The following is a 6,968-nucleotide window of genomic DNA, read 5'->3' as shown; positions in this document are numbered from 1 at the left end:
ACATTACACATGCCTAATTTAATATATCAATAGCGTACATTGCGCTCCATCTATGTAATCATCCAGAGATAAATGATATCAATGAAATATTTCCTCTCCTGGAGGGCTTACCCGTGATTTGAAGGCAGATAAGTAGGGCAGTTATGAGACCGGAGGCCATTTTGAACTGGACTCTTCGAAACAATTCTGTCTACTGGTTTTGGATCGCAGTTTATAAGGACTTTATGTTTAAGCGTAGGAATGGCACGCCTTTCTCTGGCGTAGATAATAAACAGGTTTCTCTTCCTTCGCCCCAGCTGATCTGCATTTCACAAGAAACATACCCATGGAATAACATCCGCAAATCTATGGAACGCGAATGATAGTGAATTCCTGACGTGCTTATCGACACGTGCCTTCTTCATCCGATAGCCATGGACCTATCTTCCGGCATTCCCATGATGATGTTTCACCCAAGTCACCTATTATTTGGTATCGATGATACTCCGAGTTGGTATGGCTAAAGTATGTTATCAAGCGATCTAGAATAAATTATAAAGAGCATCCCAAAAATGCCTGAATGTGCCCCTTGGTCAAGGCCGATACCTATTTTACAAAAACATACAATCCTATCAGATAAATAAGCCTTCTTATATCGTATCCACAAACAAAAATGGGAAACCCTCTCTTAATCATGGAAAACGATGATCGTGTTTTTTTCATAGAACCAAAAAAAAAAATATCTTAAAAGTTTTTCTACAGTTTTAAGGTACATAAAATGACAGATCTGCTAAGGTTTAAATGCTTGACAGAGTTAATGTCTTGTAGAAGTGAACAGCAAAGATACAACATTGGGTACCATTTTAATCCCATTTGGTCTTTGTCAGTAAATGAACAACCTCCTCCGACATATATAAAAGCCATTGGGGCTGATTGGGGTGACATCTTGTGACCACTGACATTGTTTTCTCTGACTTTTTGGTGGGGCAAGGTCAACGGTCCTAGAGATTTTGTGAAGGTGTAGCGCCATGCACACCATCAACTGTCTGGATCACAATCTAACAAAGTTATAGCATTCAGCCACCGTCTACAAGGGTAACAATACAGCAAGGAAGATCGTCCTGCTGTCAACTCCAAAGTCAAAAATATCAACTGTCCCACCTTCAACTGTCAGAATCCCAAAAAAAGCAATCCCGCCCTACCATCAACTGCCCGAATCACATTGTAACAGAATGTACTACCCCACCTTCAGCTGCCAGGATCATAACAGGTAGTGTGAAAATATAGTCTCCCAACATCTACGAGTAAAAATTAACTAATGTATGCCTGCTGCAAATAACTTCTACTAAGTAGGCCGCTGTTCTCTGTTGTATACTTTCTCCCAGCTTGTAAAGTCCACAGGGTGTCTTCTGTGTCTCCTGTTGGCAGTAGGGAAGGCTCGGGACAATCGCCTGGCCTCTGTCGGATCATTATTTCATATTACTGTCAAGCTAAACAAAGCTCTGTAATGGTGGCAATTTAGGCCAACATTTATTGGCTATCATTAAGCCTGGCTGGGTTTAGGGGTAATCAGGCTTTTGATGCAATGGCTGCAATTACTGTTATGGCCAGCAGGTGGTAGTAGACTCCTACCGAAATGCTACCTATTTTCAATAGGTGACCTGGATGCAGCCACCTGTCTGCAATCAGGACATTGAAGCATAAGATGGGAAGGGAATTGTTGAGTGATAATTTTAAAAGCTGTTTAAGTCTCCTGAAGCCCCCATAACGCAGGGTCACTGCTGTTTGATTTGTGTTGGTTGTAGGATTGGTTTATTGCTGATGGTCGAAGTATAGAATTCCAATCAATTACATCACACAGTTATTATATTTACTGTGTCGTCGGGTTCTTTGGAATACAAGATTAACACTAAAATTGCAAAAAAAAGTGTAAATAAACACTGGATGTGTGTTTTTTATTTGTTAAAGAAAAGTGCTTGGCAGACGGAGCTGCCCCGGGTTATGAGCAACTCCCTTCCTGTAACGATGACTGTGCGCAGATTCTTAGAAGTAAAAAAAACCTTCTATAGTCTGAAAAATAAACCTGTTCTTAAATGTTCTCAATTAGTCACTCTTTTCGATACAAGCCAGGTAGTGTCTGAGCCTGTCCTGATAATGTGCTGTCAGATCCCTACGTTAGACGCAAAACCAGCGCTGCCTGAGCCTGTCCTGAAATAGCGAATTCACATTCTCTACATTAGATCCAAACCAAGCAATGTCTGAGCCAGTCCTGATAATGTGCAGTCATTTACCCTTCATTAGATACAAACTTGGCGCTGTCTGAGCCTCTCCTGATAATGGACAGTAAAGGTCAGTCACTCACTCTAACACCATACAATTACACAGAAGTGCACACACTATATCCCTCCATCCACGCTAGTACCACACGCTGACACACACACTTACTCTCTTACACCATACACTAACACGCACTCATGTTAACACCATACACTAACACACACTAACACCATATGCCGGCAGACATTCATGCTAACGCCAAATACTAACACACACTGTAACACCATACCATAACATGCTTGCTTACTGCATTCGCTTATGCTAACATAACAAGCTTGCAAACACACGCTAACACCATATATTAACATACATGTTAACAGCATACGCTAACACATGCACACACTACCTTCATACAGTCACATCTCTTACATTAGATCCAAACATGGCATTCTCTGAGCCTGACCTGATAATGTGCAGTCGCAACCTCCAGATCAGATACAAACCTGGCACTGGCTGCGCCTGTCCTGATAATGCCAGTATCATCCCCTACATTAGATCCAAACTTGTTGCTGCCTGGGCCTGTCCTAATAATCTGCAACTACATCCCCTACATTAGATACAAGCCCAGTGCTAACGGAGCTCGTGACACAACCTTTGTAAGCTTATACATCATACAGCCTGTAGGGGGCAGCACTTTACATTGCGCTGGTCAGCAACATGCGCAATATATATATGTATACCTGGGAACTGTTAGGTTGCGGCTGCCCAGAGCCCCCCTTGCGGGATGGAGCCAGTGATACTCGCTGACGCCAGTGAGCGTTTCTACTGACACGGCGGGACACCCCCCCCATTCAAGGGGGAAATTGGCAGGGAGTGGGGCATGTCAGGACTCCGCTCCCACAACCTGGAGGATTCGGGTGTCGAACTGGCGTTTCTTCTGGAGTTTCTGTGCGAAACCCAGTGAGTCTTTGAAAAATATGCTGATATGGCAACCTTTTTGCTTCCTGTTTACATACATTAACCCACTCCGCAAAGCCGATGACTGAGGCTGACACTCCAAAGGTACCGGTGGTAAAAAAGGGCCCCTTTATAATGTATAACGTGCTTTATTTCACGTCATATTACTCCCCAATTGTGTCAACCTTGAGTATACGGTAAGGCCGGAATGAGGCGCTCCTTTGGATTTAATAAAACGCCATTCTTTAAATGTAGTCACCAAAATTGGGTTATGTTCTACCAATGTTAAACCATGGCCCCCCAGACAAATAGAGACGTCACCTTTTTAAAATGTTGTTTTATTTGCGTATGTAATACTGTCTGGCAATGATTTAGACATGTATTTAATTACATTTCCAAAAAATGAACGGTGGCTCGGTATAGATTATATATTATATCTTACCAGTCAAAGGGCAACCCCCAAATCATATGGTATCACAGACAGTTACTTCTATAACATATTCCTAATCAGAGTTATACTCCACACCAGCAATTTAATGATACAAAAACCACAAGAGCTTAAAAATGAAGTAATAAGACAAGAGAAGGGTGCATGAGGTCATCAATAACTATTGATGACCTCATGCAAAGTTGGTTTGGTAATTATGTGGAACAGACTCATCTTCTGTGTTCTATCTGCTAGGTTCTCCGAAAGGCGATCTGGAAAAGAAAGGATGGATATTTTATAATCTGGACAAAACATTTGCTCAGGAATTCATGTAATAACAATGTGAACGGTACACAATGTAACTTCATCTGTTTTCGGACTAATGAAGAGAATAGGTCTACTTTCCACGATCTTAAATCAATTAGAATACAGGGGGAAATACAGGGGGAATGAGAAATAAATTGTTAAGCATAAAATAAAAATAAGAACGTTTTAGAGACATTTAAAAATGAAATACAGCAATTTTATAATTTTTGATTCCCGGAGCGCCTGTAATTTTGATTAATTCAGAATTTCTTGCTATCAAAAAGTTCTACAGGTTGCAGTTAGGCAAGAATTACATGGATTAGCTTGGTAAATAGTAGCCAAAAAGTGATTTGGGTGTCTGCGAAGGATGTGGATGAACATGGGTGGACCTGCTGAACCCAGGACCGAGGGTAGGCACCAACGTTGCTTATGGGGTCTGTGGTGGGCAATTAAACGATGTTCTATGGACCTTCACAAACCTTGCCATGGACACTGGTCTCTTTGCATGGACACTTTGCCTATCCTTGCCCTGGGCTAGTGCAAGCCAAGCTAACTCGCCCTCCGTATGTGAAGGTCTTCCTCAATGTCTGGTGGAGGACACCACAAGGACCCAGCGCTGGAGGGAAATTACTGGGTTTTTTTTTGGTTTTGTTCTGGCTTCTCTCGTATCAAGGAGATCTGGCAACAGATCTTACCAACAGGAACTGGTGGGCTTTGTATGGATCGAGGCCAAATACCTTTTTAGGTTCAACATGATATGGAAATTTTTTAATGCTGAGAATCTGATTACTTGGGTTTCGTTTTTTTTGTACTGGATATTGTATATAATAATTTAGATCACATAACAATTTTTGCCTTTCGCTGAAATCATAGCATTTAATGTCAACTTACTACAAAAAAGCAGCCCACGATAATGGCCACCACAGAGACAGACGCCAGGACCAGGAGTGCGATACCCCAGGCAGGAACTTGTGTGCTCGTCGAATTAGCTGAAACCACCGTCAGGAGAGAGCAGAGAGGAGGCTTTAATGATGGAAGAGAGAGATGGACGGATACCCACCACCACCATCAACATATGTCAGAAGGGTCACATTATTAGTTAGAGACGGCACAGTAAAATAAATACTTTTTTCAGGGATTGACTTAGGTTTTTTATGTTACATTTTCATTGATATGTATGATATATATATATTTTTTAAATTAAAAGATATTGATTAGATTCAGCCATTCTGACAAGGGTTAAATGATCTTTTGCATGTGCACAAACACACATTGACTCATTTGGCTCTCCCTATTGCTGTTATTGGGGCTTTTAGGGCAGTAGAACCCTGCGATACCCTCATACCCAGCAAACATTCCGAGCTCCTAGAAAAGAGGGGCATCAGGGGAGGAGAGAGGGGCATCAGGGGAGGAGAGAGGGGCATCAGGGGAGGAGAGGGGGGCACGTGGATTTGGTTTCCAAAGAAGCACTAGTCAAACTAAACATAGACACTTGGGACATATGTACATTTCCCCCTTTTCCGTCTGGTTCCTTCATCCGCTAGTCCAATTCCCCACCATTCTCCTCCTCCTTTTCATCCTGTTTTCATTTGTTTCTATTCTCTCTCTATCACCTTTGTGTGTTTGCTTCTGTCTCCCCCCTCCTACCAGTGACCTCCACCACTCTCCCCTTTCAAATCCATTTCACCCTAATTACCGGTCTTAATTAATGAATTACCCTAATCACCCTAATTACCGGCCTTCACCTTCTCCCATATTTATATAACCTTTTCCTTCATTCCCTTCCATAGTAACCCCCCCCCGCACCGCTACGTTTACTTTACCTTGACATGCTGATCCTATAAATAATGGGAAAAAATGAAAAAAGAGAAAGTGAGTAAATATTTTCACAATATCTGACATACGCCTCATCGGAGCTCCGATCTAACGACTCCATTATGGAAGCCTCTGCTATAAGGTCGTCTCTTTGCAATAATACGAAAAGGGAACACGATTTATCTTCCTGCACCTCCCTAATCATCGATTTGCACATCCCAGCGCCGGAGAAACTGGTTGAACAGGAGCTAAGCAGACATAAGGAGATCTCACTAAATCCCTGACGTGGCCGAACCTTTAGGGGTCCTCCCTACACACGTTTCCCTCCAAAACATTATATGCAATATAACTAATTGCCCTTACATTACATATACGTCAGATGAGTAGGGTGGGTAAGGTGACAAGATGTCCCCGTATTGGCCCGAAACCCTTCTTACGTCCAAAAGAAAACTATATTTGAACAATTTTACACTTTAAAGATCTTCGTCTGCATTTATCATAGTCCATGGCATAAAAAAAACCCCACCAGCCGATTTATTTTAATAGCTGATTAATAATTGATTTTAAATGTAATATAAAACATATTTTAACTATATTTATAAGTCAAATTAAGCACGTTTCTTCCTGAGGAGCCTAGGGATACTTTACTTTTTTTTAAATTCCTACAATGTACATGACTTCTGCTCCTTGGAATCTTGGAAACTTTCTAGAATCGCATAAATAAACTATAATTAACGCCAGTATCACAACTTCTAATTAGATCACTCGTGTAAAACCTATACTTATTTTAGTCCAAGGAATACATTTATTATTCTATAGATTTTTAGAAGACGTGGAGGGAACTCACCAGTGATCTGGAGAGAGAGAAGCAGAAGGATGACTAAGGCGCTGCTCATTTTGAAAGAGTTCTTATCGGTGTTTGTTCGGAACGCTGGCAAACACTTATATACTCGGGAGTCAAAAACCCTCCCTCCCGTCTAACAAAAGAACATAAGCGTGCCCTGCCCTGGATCAGCCCATTAACGTAGATAATGCCACCTTCTTACAAGATTTCAGAATAAGAAGTCATCCCTAAGTCCTAGGACCTACATTCCAATCATACTCGGAGACCGGGATTTGATTGCATGGAGGAGATAAGAGTATCACTCATGTATCACTCAGTGATGTATTCTATGAGCCATGAGGTCTAGATAAGCCGGTGACATAA

General features: G+C 41.6%; 1 long non-coding RNA gene across 1 annotated transcript; it reads right to left on the bottom strand.

The window, feature by feature from the left end:
* Positions 1-3,839: 3,839 nt before the first annotated feature.
* Positions 3,840-6,676, bottom strand: LOC128503220 (uncharacterized). The gene is made up of 4 exons (XR_008355204.1): positions 6,609-6,676; positions 5,770-5,784; positions 4,838-4,935; positions 3,840-3,912 (listed from the first exon to the last, which is right to left on the bottom strand). It is a non-coding gene; the product is annotated as an uncharacterized LOC128503220 (long non-coding RNA).
* Between the last annotated feature and the right edge of the window lie 292 nt (positions 6,677-6,968).

This window comes from Spea bombifrons, chromosome 8 (genome assembly GCF_027358695.1).
Source record: "Spea bombifrons isolate aSpeBom1 chromosome 8, aSpeBom1.2.pri, whole genome shotgun sequence".
Taxonomy (NCBI): Eukaryota; Metazoa; Chordata; class Amphibia; order Anura; family Pelobatidae; genus Spea; species Spea bombifrons.
The sequence above is the reverse complement of the archived record's forward strand: the minus strand, read 5'-3'. Positions and strand labels throughout refer to the sequence as shown.